The 18,538-nt window shown below is 38.9% G+C and overlaps 1 protein-coding gene across 1 annotated transcript in view; it reads left to right on the forward strand.

Moving 5' to 3' along the window:
• Nucleotides 1-18,538, forward strand: part of LOC148407067 (uncharacterized) — a 54,784-nt gene that overhangs the window by 14,073 nt on the left and 22,173 nt on the right. The window lies entirely within an intron of this gene.

The raw sequence follows: 18,538 nt of genomic DNA on the forward strand, positions 1-18,538 counted from the left end.
ATGGTTATCCAGTCCTGCAGACTTTACTCATTGATTGTTTGAATCCGGTGTTTTCTAACCAGGAAACATAGAAAACATCCATTATACCAGCCCTCGAGGACCAGGATTGTAGACATCTGCTATAAAATGGAGTTTGCCAATCAAAAATGTTTACTTTGCATAGGTAGTGCCATTCCTCTGTTCTGACTGATGTAATTGGTAAATTATCCACAAGTACAACTTTTTTTTTCTCAACCTCAAGAGGACCTCCAAAAATGTGCAGTTCTAAAGCAGCTTGTGCTCTGTTCTTTCTTTCTTGGACTCATAGAATGGAGGGACCACTTTTCAAAGGGGTACTATAAAAAGAAAAAAAAACAAGGCATTATTTAATGGCTTGCTTAAATAACATTCATTTTACTAAGGCTATGTTTCGTAAGGGAGTCATGTTAACAGTTCTGTGTATGTCGTCTCTTTTTCAATAGCTCCGAGATATCTCTGCTCCCACTCCAATGTAATTGCGGTAACAGAAATGCAATTTCCCTGGAAATTACATTTGAAATCCACGCTACTGTGTTTCAGTGGTGCTGCAAAGCCCATTTTCTTTTGATGTTACGTTTGAAGTCTCGGTATTAGTATGATAATGTACCCGTGGTGCCGTTGCAAGCATTTACTGCAAAGAATCAGTGATGATCAACTAACAACAGAGAGAAATGAGCCATTATATACCCGCCGCATGTATGTACATGACATCGCATGCAATTGCGTCAACAATGTGGAGTTCATGTCCTCTGGAGAGGCCATGCAGTACAGTACATCGATCCGTTCTATGTGTAGTACAGTTAAGGTTGTTGCGCTATCGCTGGAGCACAGCAGAATGAGATAAGAATGATGGCAGGGGAAACCAAATGTACTGAAATTTATGAAAGTGTTTGAAGCGTCCTTTTGCAAGACACTGGACACATTTCTTCAAAGTTGCTATTGTAAAGAAGAAACTGTTTGAAATTGTGAGATGTTATATATGCTCCAATTTTGAAGCAATTCATGGGGGGGACAAGGTGCAAAAAAGTTTTCGTGAAGGAAAGCGTGATTTTATTAATTAAATCCAGAAACTGTACTAAATTTATTTCAAGACTTTTGGTTGCAATTTGATTAAAAAAATAAGTTTGATATTTAACTGATTATTATATTCTTTTAAACTCTTTGTCTTGGCATGGATCGAAACAGTCTTTTAATATAACCAAGGGGTATTTTTTTCTACTCTTTAGGCATTTTCCACAAATCATCTTTACTCTTAATTTGTGATTGAAAAGCTTGACTGATTTATCTGATTGTTCTTGTTGACCCTCCCTCTAGCGCAGCTCCATCTAGTGGATGCATAAAACAACCCAGCTACAACTGTAGCTTCTATTCTATGTGCCTTATAATGCAGTGTGCCTTATATATGAAAACAGTATTAAAATAGGCCATTCACTGAAAGTACGCCCTATAATCCGGTGTCCCTTATAGTGCAGAAAATACAGTAATTTTATTCAACATAAGACACATGGAAGGACTCTATAAAAGGTTAAGTGATTTCCCAACAATTAACCCATTCACTGCCATGGACGGCACTGCTACAGACGTCAAAGATCCTTTTGATTGGATTTTTGACCTTTGATACATTTTGAGGGAATTAGTTCTGCTTCCATTTAGGAAACAAATTTGATGTTTTTATCACTTCTATTCCAGATCCGCTTGTGCCTACTTGGAAGGCTGGATATTGACACTAATATTGTAGGCTGTGCTGGCATGTTTCATGTGGTGAGGCTCAAAGTCTCAGAGGCTGAGCTGGTTAAACACAGCTTGTAAAAATATCAATACGCTTCAACGGATGCGCATATTAGATGTGCACATGGTCGAACAACATCTGAAACCCATTTTCCCCACGCATCTTTCTCGCTTATGAAACTGCACTGTTGTACGAAATGTTTCAGTTAACTCGCTTGAACATGACAATATGACAAGGCCAATTGCGTTTTTTTTTTTTTCCTGATGTTAGAATATTGACAATGGTGAGCAACAGCAGCGGGAAAGTGAAGTGCTTGTAAATAGAACATTTATTGACACTTTTTCATCCATGTAAAAAGTTGTATCTATTAATTCATGTCCATTTATACATCTGCATATATAGTGTTGATTATTCATGTACAGTTGACTCATGCACTGCTCGTCTCATACTGCGCAGTCTCATTTCCTGATATTAATATGTCTTTTGATTCTCTGATATTATTCTTGTGTGCTCCCACCGTTACCTTACTTGCTGTAAATCCTGAATTGATAAAAGTCCATTCTATTCTATTTTGTTGTTCATTTGAAGCAGTGGTATCGAAACTATGGCCCGGGTGCCATTTGTTGGCATCGGTCTGTTTGTAAGAGGCCTGCGGTGAAAATAACTTTGACTACTTCTGAATTTGTTATGTTGTAGAGCTTTTGTGACTATGCAAATATTCAAATGAAGTTACAGGCATAATGCTAACACAGTAGTGACTGGACGATAAGTTATTTTAAAGCAGAATGGTTTCCTCCGCTTTTGGCTTTGTGTCAAGGTATAAAATGTGGAAGTATCACATTAAGGATTCCAAAATAACTGCTTACAAAATGAACTTACAACAGAACGCTCATGTTATTATTCTCATTGTAGAGATGAAATTTATTTGCTGTTTAATGACCTCAAAATCTTGTAAAATCCTAAATGATTTTTATTTTTTATTTTTTGAAAAGCTGTGGGATGCATTGTCCCAACGGGAGCGAAAGGGTTAAGGTAGACTACCATGGACATAATTTTGCAACGGCTATTTCGAGCACCTATGTTTTATTGCTATGTAAGGTCTACAAGAGATGACATGTTGATATTTAGCCAGTTGAGTAAAATGATGAATGGAGAACAATCCGATGTCTAACAAAGCTGATCCATCACAAATAATACAAATGTCAGACTGCAAATGAGTTAATCAGTCTTTCAGCATGACACATTTATTCCCATCAGTCAATTGAACTTGTCGAGGTCCCCAAAGGTCCATTGTTATTTATATTGCATCCTGTTGACTCTTATTAAAACTTTGATGCATGCGCCGCACCGCTAATGCGAGGAGCAAATTACACTCCGTATCTTTTTCAACAATTACAAGTTAATTGCTCAAACCGTCTGTGTGTACGATATGATATTTCTCTTTATCAAACACGTCGGGATTTCCATCGCCTAGAGGAAATTGAAATTGGAAATAACATCTCATCATTGTCCAGGCCATTCTCCCCAGGAAGTCCTGTACACTTTTCATGTCAGATGAAGAGCTGTGCCCCTCTTGTTTTAGTCTGATCCTTGTTCTAACGCTGGTGTCATTTCTCCTCTGTAATCAGCTTTTGGGATAAGAACAAGATCCAGAGAGAAAATATAATCTTCTTATAAATGGGTGTACAATTGGTCTCACTGATCCAGTTTAAGATGTGTAAATTAGGCCCAAAAAAACCCCAATGAGCACAGCACACTGCTGCTTTTTGTTGTTATTCTCAACCTAGGCTCCATAATTTCTCTTTGATCGATTTTTCTTTTGCTCCTCATTTTTCCCGAGTGAGTTGAGGAGATAGAATTGAGTAATGTACAAATAAGATGATGATGAGATACAGAAAAACTACTGTGAGGAACAAAGTTTTCCTCTGGGTTAACGCATACTGTGGTGCGCCATTTGAATGCAAAGATAGATTTGCCATGGAAAAAAAATAATGTTTGCTGTATTTTGGAAATAAACAAAACTCTCATAACTAGAAGCAAGAGAATCAATGCAAGGACATTTTGTGATCGGGCTGCAGGGTAAAACTCTATATGGAAAACTTGTTCTGGTAAACTATGCTATTTTGATCAGTGAAAAAATAAAGCAGCATGTAAAATGTATAATGAGGAGGTTGCATTGTTCATTTTTGTTTAAAGTCAATATCACAGTTTTTATTTTTAGCTCCATGGAAAGCGTGGAAAAAGATGGGTGGTATATCATACACTTTTTATTTTGGCTTTCATTTATAGGGCTACACAATTATGGCCAAAACAATAATAATCGGATTTTTCAAAATGGGTCTCAGAGAGCGAGCACTGTAAATATTAGGAACAAGTTGAGAAACTCAACGCCATTTCACACTGGTAAATAATATATGACGGTGAGAAAAGCAGGAGCTTTGGTCATGCAAACATATGGGTAACATTGCCCCCAGGTGGTATGTTGATAAAGCGCTTGATTTGACTTGTAATAAAAAAAATGGATTGACTATTTAAATGTTAATATCGCAGAGGAAAAGTTGAATTAATCGTAGCAGCAATTTGATTGATTGCGCAGCCCTAGTGTGTGTGTATGTATGCTGTATATGTGTTTATCTATTTTTAGTTTGATATATATAATGTATATGTGTGTGTGTATACCATATATACGTGTATGTGACATTCTGAAAGCATTTAATCTCAAATTTACACGGGATCTTAAAAGAGGTTCAATGTTAGGAACGTTAATTACACTGCATATATCCCAACAAATTGAATGACCCAAAACACCTTTTGTGGTTGAGTGAATGACGTTACTGCATATGAAAAAAAAAAGACTTAAAATGGTACCAGTTTCTTCTCGTTTCCCTTCATAGTTCAGTAGCTATGAGGATTTGAAATGTGCCCAAGACTCCTGGAACAACCAGTATATACGTATTCATATGTATTCATACAAGCAAAATCAAATCGTACCCATCCAGCAGATGCACTGACATTGTACAGCAGAATCGCTCAGATATCGCCTTGAATTTCCTGCACAAAACCTGCATTTGAAGTCATTCTCAGTGTTGTGGTTCAGGTTTCCCATTCTTTTTTTGTGAGTCTGATCCCAGCAAAGGTTTCATCTGTGCTTCTTCTGATAAAATGATGTCTCTGCCACGTCTGACACGGTCAAGATCAAAAGTCTTGAAAGTAGCATGAGGAAACATTTCAAGGTAGCTTTGTCAAGAGAAATGATTGCTTCGGCAAAGTTTTTCTTCAATATGTTCATCTCTCCTGTTCAGCTCTAGCTGCATTAAACTTATGGCCGTAAAATCCACCGGTTAGGGAATACCAATTTTCCAGGCGCCTGTTTACACAACATCCCGACTGCAAATGACTCCTTGTCCTTTGACCTTGTCAACAGGAGGTTTTACACAATCAGCACACATACACTTTGTCTCCATCTTGCCACCCCCACAGTCCGATCCCAGCGGACACCGGGGAGAAATGTTCATATGAAAAACCTGCGTGGGTAGCACTTTAAGAATAATACTTACCCTGAGACATTTGGTCCCATACACCAAGCTATGGTAAGAAAAAAAAAAAAAAAAAAAAAAGCTCCTAAAATCTTAACCATCTTGCATTTTTCACTACGTATTTTCCAATACGTTTTAACGTAATTCCAAAGATGTTTGAACACACTTGCGCACATGCAAATATGTCTGACTGCACTTGTAGACTAAATGGTAAAAACGAAGCATTTGTTCCGATTATGGGTATGCCATGGGGCAGGGGTCGGCAAACTTAAACATTCAAAGACCCATTTTGACCCGGTTTCCACAGATAAGACAACACTGGAAGTCGCAAAACACTTTATTACATCTGAAATCAAGCAGCTTTTGTTAACCTAGGTTCTACCACATTATTTTCATTAAAAGAAGCAAGCAGACCGAACCAACGTCTGAATCCATCCGTGTTCACAAACATGGGCATTAAGATGAGATTTTTTCTGTGTCAAGCGCTGCAGTTTGTAGTGTTTACTTAGCTGTTTTATCTTATTGTGAAATATCTGGCCGCACTGTATTTCCTGTTTATGCTCTCCGATCATTGTTTGTGTTTGGTTGTTGCTTTAGTACAAAGGTTGTTACCGCCTTGGTTTCAAGAAATGAGCTAGCAGACTGACTGCGTTTGAACGTATTTGCAAGTACATTCATATGTTTTTACAAGTACATTTAAATGTTGTTGAAAATGCGTTCGTACATACTTTTAAATGTCTCAAGATTAAAAATATTCACTCGGCAATGGCATTGTATGAAAACGGCCCCTTAAAACCATCGTAATTTTTTGTCCATAGTTTTAGGTTTGTCAAATCATGAACCATATTGTTTTCCGATCATATTCGCAGAGGCATTCAAATCCGTGGACACAAAGATAACATCTCAGAAGCAATCTGGTTCGGTGCAGGAAAGAGGATCTGAGAACAGATACGGGACGAACTTTTATTGACTCCTTGAGTGATGGGCCAGGGGAGTCAAAGCCGGATGGGGATGTGAGATGAGGTCCGGGGTTGTGAGATGAGGTCCGCAGCTGCGGAACTCTGGTGAGCAAAAGGTGAGGCGAGCAAAGCAGGGGTGCAGGCAAAGAGGCTTCTGAAGTTACCCTCAGAAGACAAATCCAGGTTTAGATCAAGAGATGAGTGGATGCGACTGACTCAATGACAGTGTAAGTGGATCTGATGGCGTGATGGAGTCCAGGACAGGATTAAGACAGTGTAAGTTGATGATGATGATTACTTGCAGCTGGGTCCCTGCTCTGAGTTTTGAAGTCTGGATTTTAGTTTTAAATTGTTTTATGTTACTTTTTATGGAAGCGTGGAGCTGACTGGAATAAACGTTTCGGACCGATTCCAACGCATTGTCGAGTACAAGTACGTTTAAATATATTTTCAAATATTTTACATTTTAAAGTATGTGAATATATGAACGTATTTGCAAATACGATCCAATTTAATTCCAAATATTTGAAGGTACTTCTGAGATAAATACCAAAAACTATTTTTCCCCCCATGATACACATTGCAAAGCTAGGTTGGGTGAAGAACCAGAGCCACTTTCAGGCAACAGCCTGACCCCACAGTCTAAAACGCTGTCAAAACCTTAAGATAGGCAGCACTGGACTGGTTTATGTTAGGCTACGCTTATAATACAGGACTCGAATTCAGACGACTCTTGCTTTCCTGTGTGGAGTTTGCACGTTCTCCCCGAGCCTAGAAAATACGCATGGCAGGTTGAACACACTAAATTGTCCTTAGGAGTGATTTGGCGCATGAACGATTGTTTGTCTCTGCGTGCCCTGCAATTTGCCGGCGACCATTTGAGGGTGTGCCCCGCCTACTGCCCGAAGCCAGCTGGGATAGGCACCAGCGACCCTCGTGAGGATAAGCGGCTACAGGAAAGGCATGGATGTGATCTTACGTACTCAAAATGAATTCTCTCAATAACGAGTTTGCTAAATCACTTGTGCAAATGGCATTATTTCCAGGCTTGAAATATTCTTAGCTCAAAGTCGAGGCGTCGGTTAAGTTAGTCTAACAAATCGCGCGCTGCAGTAGCCACCCACACCCGCACCACCAGCAGCTCGCTCTTGAAAGCGCAACAAACTCACCATCTTGAAGCCGCCGCCGCACAAAGACGCGTTCATTAGTCTTTCTAGTGTTCTCCATCTTCTGAAGATCCCCTCAGATCTCTCGCCTTTGGTTTTTATTCCATCTTCAAGAAGATCAAATGCGTGGCGCGCATGAAAATGAAGACATGATGTGACAAATTGTAAAGTCCGCATGCATAATTGATTTCTCTGCCAGGTCGAGGGCGTACCGTCGTAGTTATTTCAGTCTGTTGCTGTGCAGATGAAGTGTCGAGGTGCTCATGGAGATGTTCTCAGTCTTTGCTGTTTGTTACGCACGATTACACCTCCAGATTTCCCACTTCGTTTGGCAAAGTTGACATTAAATTGATGGACGCTTTCAGGCCAGTGGCGACGGCATGAAATTTAAATGGGCAAAATTTGATTCTAAAACAAAAAAAAACTTCTCTAAGATTGTAATCATTTATTTTCAGCACTGAATTTTAGTTTGTTAAGGAAATGTGAAAAGACAGGTCGGTTAAAATTAATTATTATAATTATCGCGACAAAAAACAAAAGGTAGGCAAGACTTTTTAGACACGTGGGTTAGCGTTAGCTAGCAGCATTACTCGATAGTCATCGCATGATCAATTGATTGGTCAAAGTGGTTTATGCTATTGGGAGGGGTGCACTAAGAGGAGACTTTATTATTAAATATGAATTTAGCAGGAAATGTCCATCTCATCTGAATTTGTTACATTGCTGACTGACGTTGCTCAGGTAACGACCAATCATATCTCACCTGTTTTTTGAGTTCGGTGACAGGGGATTTCAAATGTGAATTTTCTCAGATGTTTTTTTTTTTGTGTACAATGAAAGTAAACAATCATTGTGCTGTATATAAGACATATCTGTTTTTTTTTTTTTTTAAATGACAAAATGACAGAGATTTTAGTCTATTTTCTGACATGTTATCTACCAAACCAGAAAAGGATTCATAGAAAAAAATGCTAAACATTTTCTGCACTGTTAATTGAAAAAAAAAGCCTAGTTTTTGAATGGATGTAACTTATATAATTTATATAATTAAAAAAAAAAAATTTCATCGATTTATAGTTTGAGCTGTTTGGCTGCGAGGAAAATGAAAGTCCAAACTTTTTGCTGTTCTGTGTTACTAGAAATACCAAAATGGACATCTGTCAAATTTCCGTTAATAACTCAAAACTAATCTCAGCACCATAAGCTTGGTTTTGTGAAAATAGAATATTCATATATATATATATATATATATATATATATATATATATATATATATATATATATATATATATATATAGGCACGAAGATTGAAGATTACAATGTGTATACTCCTTTCAAGTGGAAAATGTTTTAATTCAGCTGTCAGGCTTATCGATTTCCTTGCATATTATCCTCTCCAGTGCTCATGGAGCTGCGCAGAGAAATGAGTCGATATGAATAAAACCGCACTCTCTGCACTCAGGTCTTTTGTGATGAGCTCAGCGATCTGAGTGTGACAGCTGGATGTCATTCTTCAGTATAACCCTCAAGTGATCTGCTTGTGTTTGCTTGCATAAAAAGGTTACTCTCAATTTTACCCATAATCCTACAGGAGCCCAGACATTCTGTCATATGGCCTTGCCGAAGTGACGTATTACCGTATCGTGAATTCAACTCCTAATGACGAGAGTGTCAGGAACAAAGAGTAGGGAGTGTATTGTGCTTGCTAGCTCAGCTTCCTTTGCTGCATGGGTTCCCATCGGTGCTATAATAGTGATGGATGAAGAACCAGTCCAATTTAGTCAAACTAACAGCAGCGCTGCAAAATGGCCCGGCGCTGCGGTAAGTCCTCTTTCTGCGACCGAATTATCTGGAGCAACTTTGCCCGGAGAGGCGCCGCACAAACACAGGAGGCTGAAATTTCACCATCAAATCGAAGATGCGCCCGTTTTTACAATGGGACGCTTACCCCAGGGGTCTTCTCGCGTCAACGCGTGAATTTTGATTGACAGAATGCTCCAATGGTCGTTCAAGGTTAATATGTAAAATCGTAGTTGGCACATTGTGTTACATCTTCATACAATGAGTGATTAACTTTGTATTTAAACATTATTAGTACAGCTAAAAATGCTGAAATAAATTATTTAAACTTGGTCCTACATTATTAAAGCTATTGTTAATCAAACGAGCAGTACTAAAACAACTCCTAATTAGGTAACACTTAATAATATCCTCGGAAAAATATCAGTATAAAAAATATTGAATTTGCACACAATTTTTCTCAACTTGGTACTTGCAAGGAGCTCGCTACAAATCCACATTATAAGCAGTTCAAAATGTACAAATTACATTTTTCTTAGTGTTCTAGGGTATTGATGCTCAAAGGCGGGTTACATGTACCCCCGGGGGTGTGTGAAGGCGCTTCAGACTTTAACACGATTTCTGCAGTATGAACAAACCCAATTTAATGAGTCTTACTGCCGTGACATATGTACATATTTCTTTTTAAATGAGGAGCAAATTACTTCAAACACAATCCAAATTAATTCAGCGAAATTAGTTAGAATTATAACTGTTTGTGTGTGTGTGTGTGTGTGTGTGTATATATATATATATATATATATATATATATATATATATATATTTTTTTTTTTTTTTTTTTTTCTGAAAGCAATTGTGAGTACAGGTCATTGTACATGAAATATATAAAAAAATCCAACCAATCTGGAATGCATTTAATGCATGTGCACATATATTTGAGTTCTATTTCTATTTTCTACCTCTCCTCTATAAGGCCTTAAGTTATTGGTTCATACATAACACATTTTTACATTTCTCAGGCGCAGAAATATTAATTCATAAAACCTGGCAGGACACAAATGTACCAGAAGGGGACACTGTGGTGTTACAGGAGCAGAAACTCTTTGTTCCCATCGTGCTTCACTCATTTTTGAGTTTATAATTTGGACCAAAACTGAAGCGCAGCCGCTCCTCCGTTTATTGGTCTACTTTAAACATCAAAGTCAAATGAGCTTCATGGCTGGAAGGTCATGGAAATGCTCCTATCATCTGTTCTCATCTATGTGCTGCCGGCTGCACCACAGGCCCATCCGGGGAAGCACACACCAAAGGAGAAATCTAGGGGAAGTTAAAAAAAAAAAAAATAATACTCCCAAAAAACAAGCATTGTTGCAGTCAGATCGCACTCTACTGTAGAACAGATGCTTAAATCCGCGGCCATTTGTGTTTAAATAGGACATTCAGTCACTGATTATAGGATCCCATCAGTGTTTGTGCTCATTGTGTATCTTCTTTCACAAATACAAAACCGTGGATGACTAGATTTGATTTTAGTGTATTTTTTTTGCCATTTAGACTCACTGTAGGAGTTTAAATTGGCTTCCTCGAGATCACCCAGAGGATGACGGTGATGTGCAGAGCACAAAAGCTGATGGTTCCTGTCTGTAGGGCCACTATAACCCACTGAGTACACGCAAGTGGCATCGACCCAGAATGTTGTGTGTCTGCGCCTAACCTTGTTAATAGTGAATCAAAGCCGTAAAAAGGAGGAACGGCACAAGACAGGCTGACATAACGAGGCTTCTTCTGCGTCGAAGATGTACAATAATAAACCTTATTTTACATGTCATTATTTTTGAGGTATAGATAGAACGATTGGCTTTTTCACTCGACGCTAAAACTCAATTTCCCTCCATTCTATTACTCTGGCAAAAAGTTTTGATCAAGTATCAAAATTGTCGCTTACTCTGGTGCAGCAAACTTCTTAGACATTTTTTTACACTGTCATAGTGTATGCTGTAACATGGGACTGTTGTTGTTCATTTCTGACTTTGCTTGAAAAATTTTGTATGGCGTCATAAAGTTTTGCCATGATTTAGATGCAACTGTCTGCAAATGTGGAATAAACATTTTTGACGAGCAATGTACTTGTCAATACATTACAATTTGTTTGCTGTTGAAAATTTTTAACTTTCACAGTTCCATGCTTCCCATTAACCCTTTAAGATATAGCCATTAACCAGCCTCTACCGCCACCTACTGTATTGAGGTGAAACACACATCAACAAAAATTTTTCTCTTTGCTGACAGTTTGACTGCAGCTCAACGGGATGTTGCAAAAATCGCAGAAAAATCATTGTCATTAATCCTATTAAAATGCATCCTAAAAAATGTAATTATAATGGTTTTGTATGGTCCAAAATTTGGACAATGATTATTTTTGTACACAAAATCTCGCACGCCCAGCTGCAATCACATAGAAACGCCAGACATTTTGAAAATGTACGTTTTAATCATCTGGTGGAAATTTACATTATCTCATAAACTCAGCCAGCCCCAAAGCAGGTGAAATTGATCCAGTGTGCTTGTATAATGTACAAAAATTGTGATGGTTTTTCACTACAAGTCATAGTTAAAGTATAGCAAATATAACAAAGGAAAATTACTTTTCAGATCCCTACTATCGCTGTTCGTATGTTTAGTGAACACCTAAAAGTTGCCAAATATTTCGCCTAGCCAAATGTATGTAAACAACTCACATTCTATATGCTGTTGTTTGCAGAAGACTATAACTTGATGCTGTGTCTCCCAAGGTGTTTGTTATATTTTTAAATTAAAAGCTTGTTTGGATTGACGTGTTCATCTAACATCACAAGGCAGTTTTGCTTGATCTCCATCAAGCTATATTTGAGGTTTTCTTGCATGGCAGTGATTGGCAGGTGTCAGGTTCATACAACTGATTTATCCGATCTTTTTCAAGGAGTCATAACTCTCTAAAAATACACGGGAAAGAAATATTATTACACAGCAGATATCTAAACGTATGACAGACGCAGAGATATAACAAAATGTAAATGCGTTAGTTTATGAAATCATCATGTGTACATGGCTGATTCAGCTGCGATTCTTTAGTGAAAAGGTACGTTTATTGTCAAGCATCTCAAAACACAGTTGTGGACACGTTCATAAAAAATTGCGTCTTTACAACAAAATGAATGGAATAGTTGATACCTGAAGCAGAAAAACACATTTGGATTAGAGAGACTGTTATAAACATAGCATTAAGTCATATGTGTCGAACTGCAGTCCTCGAGGGCCGGTATCCTGCATGTTTTCCAGTTTTCTCCCCCCAACGCACCTAATTCAAATGATAAGGATCATTTTCAAACTCCTGATATTGCTGATAAGAGGAACATTTGAATGAGCTGTTTTGGTAGGGGAGAAAAGTGGAAAACATGCAGGATACCGGCCCTCTAGGACTGGAGTTTGACAGCTGTACATCAAGTTCCATCCACCGATGATTGAGGAATCAATCGGATGTTAGATTATTTTCTTGTTCCATTTTTTTTTTATACTCACCTCCCCTGATGTCTATCAATACTGGGCCATATAGTTTGGGGAAAAAATATCAGAATTAGTAAAGCAGTGGACACCAGACTTGAACGTGAACCTGCTAGCTACTTCGTTTGGATTATGGACGAAAAATCACGATCATACAATGTTTTAAGAACGGATCCCCGGCTCCTCAAGTAGTCCTTGGCGCTTACCTGGCCCGTGGGCACCAGGTTCCTAAATTAAACCAGTGTTTGTCACATTGAGAATATGCATATTAGGCCCTACAAAAAAAGTGAGCCGAATGTTGGGAAAATTGGCCATATTTGATTGTCTTGTCTTGGTCTTATTACCATAACCGACACCGACAGTCCAAAGCACATCGCTCACTAACCGCGCTGACCTTTCATGTCTAGGAACCTCGCACAAAACACACAAACGTTGCGAGCGAGTCGGGTGTTGCCTTGAGGATTGTTTTCTTCTTGAACGCTTTCTTTGATGCCCTGACCCTAAAATCTGAGCATGTCTGCAGCGTTGACAAATAGGATCAGACGCGTGTTATGACAGAAAAAAGCCCCGTGCTGGAGGATTGATTGTCTCGCTACCTCTCCGTTTTGATATCACAACCAATCAGTGGTGAGACATGCAGCTGCATTAAACCGCTCGGCCCAAACAAGAACGGCGCCGCTCGGCCCGAGTTGTTTGCTACACGAGTTGACTTTTATTCCTTTACAATATTCAGCCCTAATGTGAACGTCATTGTGAATAAATCAAATCTAAAGTGTTGCAAAACGCTGGCGGCCTGCTTCACGTGCACGTAGCTCCACAACTCAGTCTGATAAAGCCTGCGAGTATTTACAGAGCTATGTAAATGATCCGCAAGGGTGCTCAAAACAAAATAACATTAGGTAGCGTTTGATAAAACAGCGCATCAGGCGCCACGAGGGTACGAGTGCAATAAGGTAAACGAGGATTTCAAGGTGATGTGCCGATGGCGCAAACGGAGACGGATTTCAATCAATTTGTCCTCGATGTGGTGTTGTTCTTTTCAAGGTCACTCTGGAAAACCGAGACTGCTCTCAAGACTATTCTTCAAAGGTTTTTGGTCTGATAGTCAAAGACGTTTTTACCCTGTAAAAACTGACTGGATTTTTGTTCTAGAATAATCGCTACAACTACTATTACTACTACTACTTCTGCCACTACTATGAACCGTGAAATTTTGCATACTTCAAAGTGGTGAACATCAAATTTGTTTAAATTTGAGATGATTCTTATTGTACTATTTTAACAACATAGTCATTTAGTTTTTGTTGCAAATAGATGTATGGAGTCTTAAGTCTTGCCTTGACCCCTAAAACTCCGTCTCCTCTAGTCTCGATGTCTCGTCTCAGTTGATGTGGTCTCGACTACAAAATTACCGGGGAGCTGAGGTTTTATCTTAAAAATTTGTCTTTGATATGCGGAGTTTTGGTCTCTAACTCCAAAGATCTCGGAAAACTACTGCAGGCTTGGAAACCGACTCGGAAACTTGACTGCAAAAGACACTAGGAAGAGACTTTGACTTGGTCACTGAGTACCATGATTCCTTTCTTCAACATATTTGTCCGTCCTATGCACTGTATGTCTTGATTTGTGATGACGTACATGTTTGTTGCATGTGCAATTTTTTTTCTCCAGATTTATGCTATAGCGATTGCTGGGGACATGGCCAAACTCCTGTTTTTTTCTTCCTCCCATACCCCTACCAACAGGCTTTTCCGTCTTGTAGATCTCACAGCTGAAAGCATGTGAGATCCGGTCTGAACTTAGCATGATAGCGCAAAATCTTTCAAATAAACATGTAGTACAATTCCGACAAGCTATTTCACGTAAAATGCGAAAAAAAAGTGCCTTTATGTGATGGGCTTTATGTGGGTAAATAGACCAATTAGTTGATATTGTGGCAAAAAAATCCTTTACGCTTAATTGCTAGAAAAAATGGTCCGTATTCCGCACCAATGAAAACGCTCGTGAGCAACTCAGCCGTCAGTCAGCATCAAGCACATTTTAACATTCACACCCGCATGTTAGCGAGCGGTAAGCTAGTAAACTAGCAGAATGCGCCCGGCGACATATGCGCATGAATATTGATACGCTCACGTTCCGAACCGTCGACTTGGAAGCAAAGCTTGCCGTACAAGCAAAATGAACAAAGGCGATGTTGCCGAAACTGAAATGATTTAGTCATTATCCACTTGAAAAACGAGTTTATTTATTCATTACATTTTACCTCTCATCCGTATGCCTTTTGTTGCCAGAGTCCCTCCATCCAAAATGCGATGCCAGTATGGAGGTGGCTCACTTCCTCTGACCGTGCTGCCAATACTACAAAGTCTTCAGAGACGCAGCGAGTTTCCTCAGTTCGGTTCCCAAGTTTTGGAGCTCACAGGAATGTGCCTCTTTGTCATACCTTACTTTCACTTTGCCTTTCACTTCACTTGCACAAAAGTTGGTATGTGTGCCTCGGGCTCACCTGGAATCTATCCAAGGATGCCCCCTTAGAAACCGGGGACGGGAGGTTAGACCGAAGCCATATATTTCTACCGGCCGTGGTCTCCTCTCTTGTGGCTGCGGTGTCATGTCTTGCGCTAAAATCGTCCTCAAAGACGCAATTCACACTTGTGGGAAGTTGGTACAAGTGTGCAGTTGTGTCCCGAGGCCAATGAGTACTTGTTGAAGTGTGTGTGTGAGGAAGTCTGCCTTGCAAAGTTTAAAGTATTCAAGGGGGAAAAAAAGGAAATCAGTGCAGTGGTGAGGAATTATTTGTGGTTTGTTCATTGTTTTGGTAGTATCAGTTGCTATGGTCACCTTTATCAAAATGGTCCTCTACTCGCCACATATTGTAATTTTAACGTATTTATCATCTTTTGTTATAGGTTCCTGTTTGAGACCGGTTGCGAGTTTTATTCAAAGTTGCCATGCAGTTGCAGGGGTTCTTTAGTTGGCCTTATGATGTCATAAAGGATGATGTCGATAGTAGATAAGCTCTAGGGCCCGGTACCGGTCCGTGGATCAACTGGTACTGGTACTGCGTGGGCCGCATGCAAATTAATGTTATCGAAATGATTTAGTTTAACAGTTCATTCATTTAAGCTTTGTGTTTTGGCGCCACCTCTGGCCACTTTTGATGATACGTTTTGTAGTGAGACGGATGGTGTGGTTCTGAAAGCAGTTAGTGACGCAGAAGTTGTTTCGTCTCCTTAAAATCTGGCCCATGACTGTTTGTACGTTGTACTTATTTTTATAAGAATGTTAATGAATGATAATATACCCCAAATTAGTTTGTATGTTGATCCAACAACTTTTGACTGTGGATAACATGCTCGCTAATAGTTCTTATCTTTATCTTGTTATGTAGTGCTGCTCTGTAAGTTTTTTGCTTGTTTGCATTTTCGTTTGTGCGGGATATTTCCCTTGAAATTAATAGCTTTCATAATTCAGTTTTATGATTGCCAATGTAATTTCGGTACATCTCCCCCAACCACTGCTCAAGACTATTCAGTGACAAGTCGTCGTTTGTCAGTTTTTCCAAGTCTAGTTTCCGAGTCTAGTGTCTGAATCTAGTTTCCGATGCTGATTATGTTGGATTTTTTTCTGTATAAATACGTTCCATCTTTCAATTCCCTTGTCCTATTTGTGTTGTATCCAAATTCTCCTCCCGTGTTTTTTTTTTTTCACACAATCTGCGGCTCATCTGTTAAGTGCAGCGCTTAATGAGAAGTCTGCCACAGATAAAAAAAAAAAAAAAATCCAAACGAAATACTTGAGAGCCTACTTTGATGGCATGATCAGTTTGAGACCCAGAAGGCTTATCCTCACTTATCGACATCCCGCTTAATAGCCTTCCCCGAATAAGCAACATTCCAACTGCGCCGCATTGCTTTTTGTTGTTGATTTAGCAGTTAAAAATCTCACTCATCCTCTAGCGGCCTCACTATTGAACTGCTACGTTTTAACACGGCCGACTATGAAACGAAAGTACCGATTTTATTTAGCTCGCATTCGGAAGCCAAGCTGAGCCGTCCGCATCACATCGGACACCAAATATTATAAACAACCTTGGTGCACTCACCGCCTCCCACTACAACCCCCGTGCTATAAAAGAGAGCAGAATTCATGACTGGTGGCTGGCCTGATATTGCTGCTGGATGGCAGAGCGGAGCATCGCTGCCTTGTGTCCTTGTTAAAAGGCCTCTCCGCCGTTTATGTGTCTGCTGACACTGTGAACTGTGGCCTTGGGATTTATAACATCTCATTACGGAACTATCATAAAATCCATGTTTATAAATGTTAATGCTCGTGATTTATATTTAAATGTCACCTGTATGTCGCGGCTGAAAGGTGCGCTAATGAAGGGTTGACAGCAACAAAGGAAGTCGTAGAAAGGCTGATGAATCGGGATGTCGGATTGAGAGGAACGTTTCAAAAGTTGAAATGGAATTACTGGGACCACTTTTACTCTTGCTTCCAGCCCTTCATCTGTTTTTTAAAAAAGAATTGTGCTTTGTGGCCTCTCCAATCTGACATTTTTGAGGAATCTTGTCATTTGGCTTAGTCCATTTAAAATATTAAAAAATGTAAACATTTCAAGTAAACAAACAAAACAAATATACACGTCAACCAAAGTATGCTGTACTTTTTTTCCCTTGTAATTTGTGACATAATTACTGTAACGTTGTTGAACTTGGACATAATTTTATGCGTGTGTGGAACTGCCAAATGTGAAGTTAACATATTTGACTTACAAACTTGTTCAAAAGTGTTTGGAAATGTGTTCAAACGCACTCTGAGGCTAAATGCTAAAAACAGCAATTTTGCCATAATGCCACAAAGTATTGACTTGCGCATACTGTAAACATGTGGCATTATGGAAAAACATACTGGAAAACATACATATTGTGGGGAAGAATGTTCAAATATCCCCCAGAATGCCCTGTCCATTGACCACAAGTACATTTATGACGTAATTATTTACTATTATTTTTGAAAATACTTGGTTGTTCATTTGAAATGATTCAAAACAAGCGAAATGTTTCCTCCTTTTCGGTAACAAAGCGCTTCCGCGTGCTTTAAAGTTTTACAATCAACACAATGAATTTAGCATCCTGCAATCGGTGCAGCATTCCGATAGTTTAAATATTGATATTGCAGTATCTCCTAGACAAGATTTTATTTAATACATTACACCACTATAATTGATGGTACTCCTTCGGGAAATACGCCGGTGTCAAGCCTTGTATATGGTTCACAAATCAATTAGGAAAAAGGATAAAAACGGGCACGCAACTGTAAAAGAAAAAAAAAAAAAACGTTCTCATTAAACTGAAACCAATTTTGTTCTCCAATCGACTATACTTATTATATTATGAGAAATTCTGGCTCTTAAATAACAACGCCTTCCCCAATCTGCTTACGCAAACCTAAATTGACTAAATGCTTCGATGTGATGATGAGTTCAAGGGGACAAAGGTTTAGTGCCAAAACCTTGATTGATTAAAAGATTTTTCCAAATCCGGTCAATGCTAACCTTACAAGGTGAGAAGTATCAATCTTCAAGATGACATGTTGCTAACACACTGATATCATCAGTCTATAAGCAGATAAGCAGACTTTTTTTTCATAAATATGCATTCATTGAAAGAGGCTCGACTTTCTTATACTCCATTCACAGATCAATCTTAAATTTGATGAATCGTTATTTGACTAAGGCTGTCATGTGGTTTTGTTGACACGTATCTGTGATCAAATGCAATCAGC

Source organism: Hippichthys cyanospilos, chromosome 20, assembly GCF_059441005.1.
Source record: "Hippichthys cyanospilos isolate Australia breed blue-spotted pipefish chromosome 20, RoL_Hcya_1.0, whole genome shotgun sequence".
NCBI classification, from domain to species: Eukaryota; Metazoa; Chordata; class Actinopteri; order Syngnathiformes; family Syngnathidae; genus Hippichthys; species Hippichthys cyanospilos.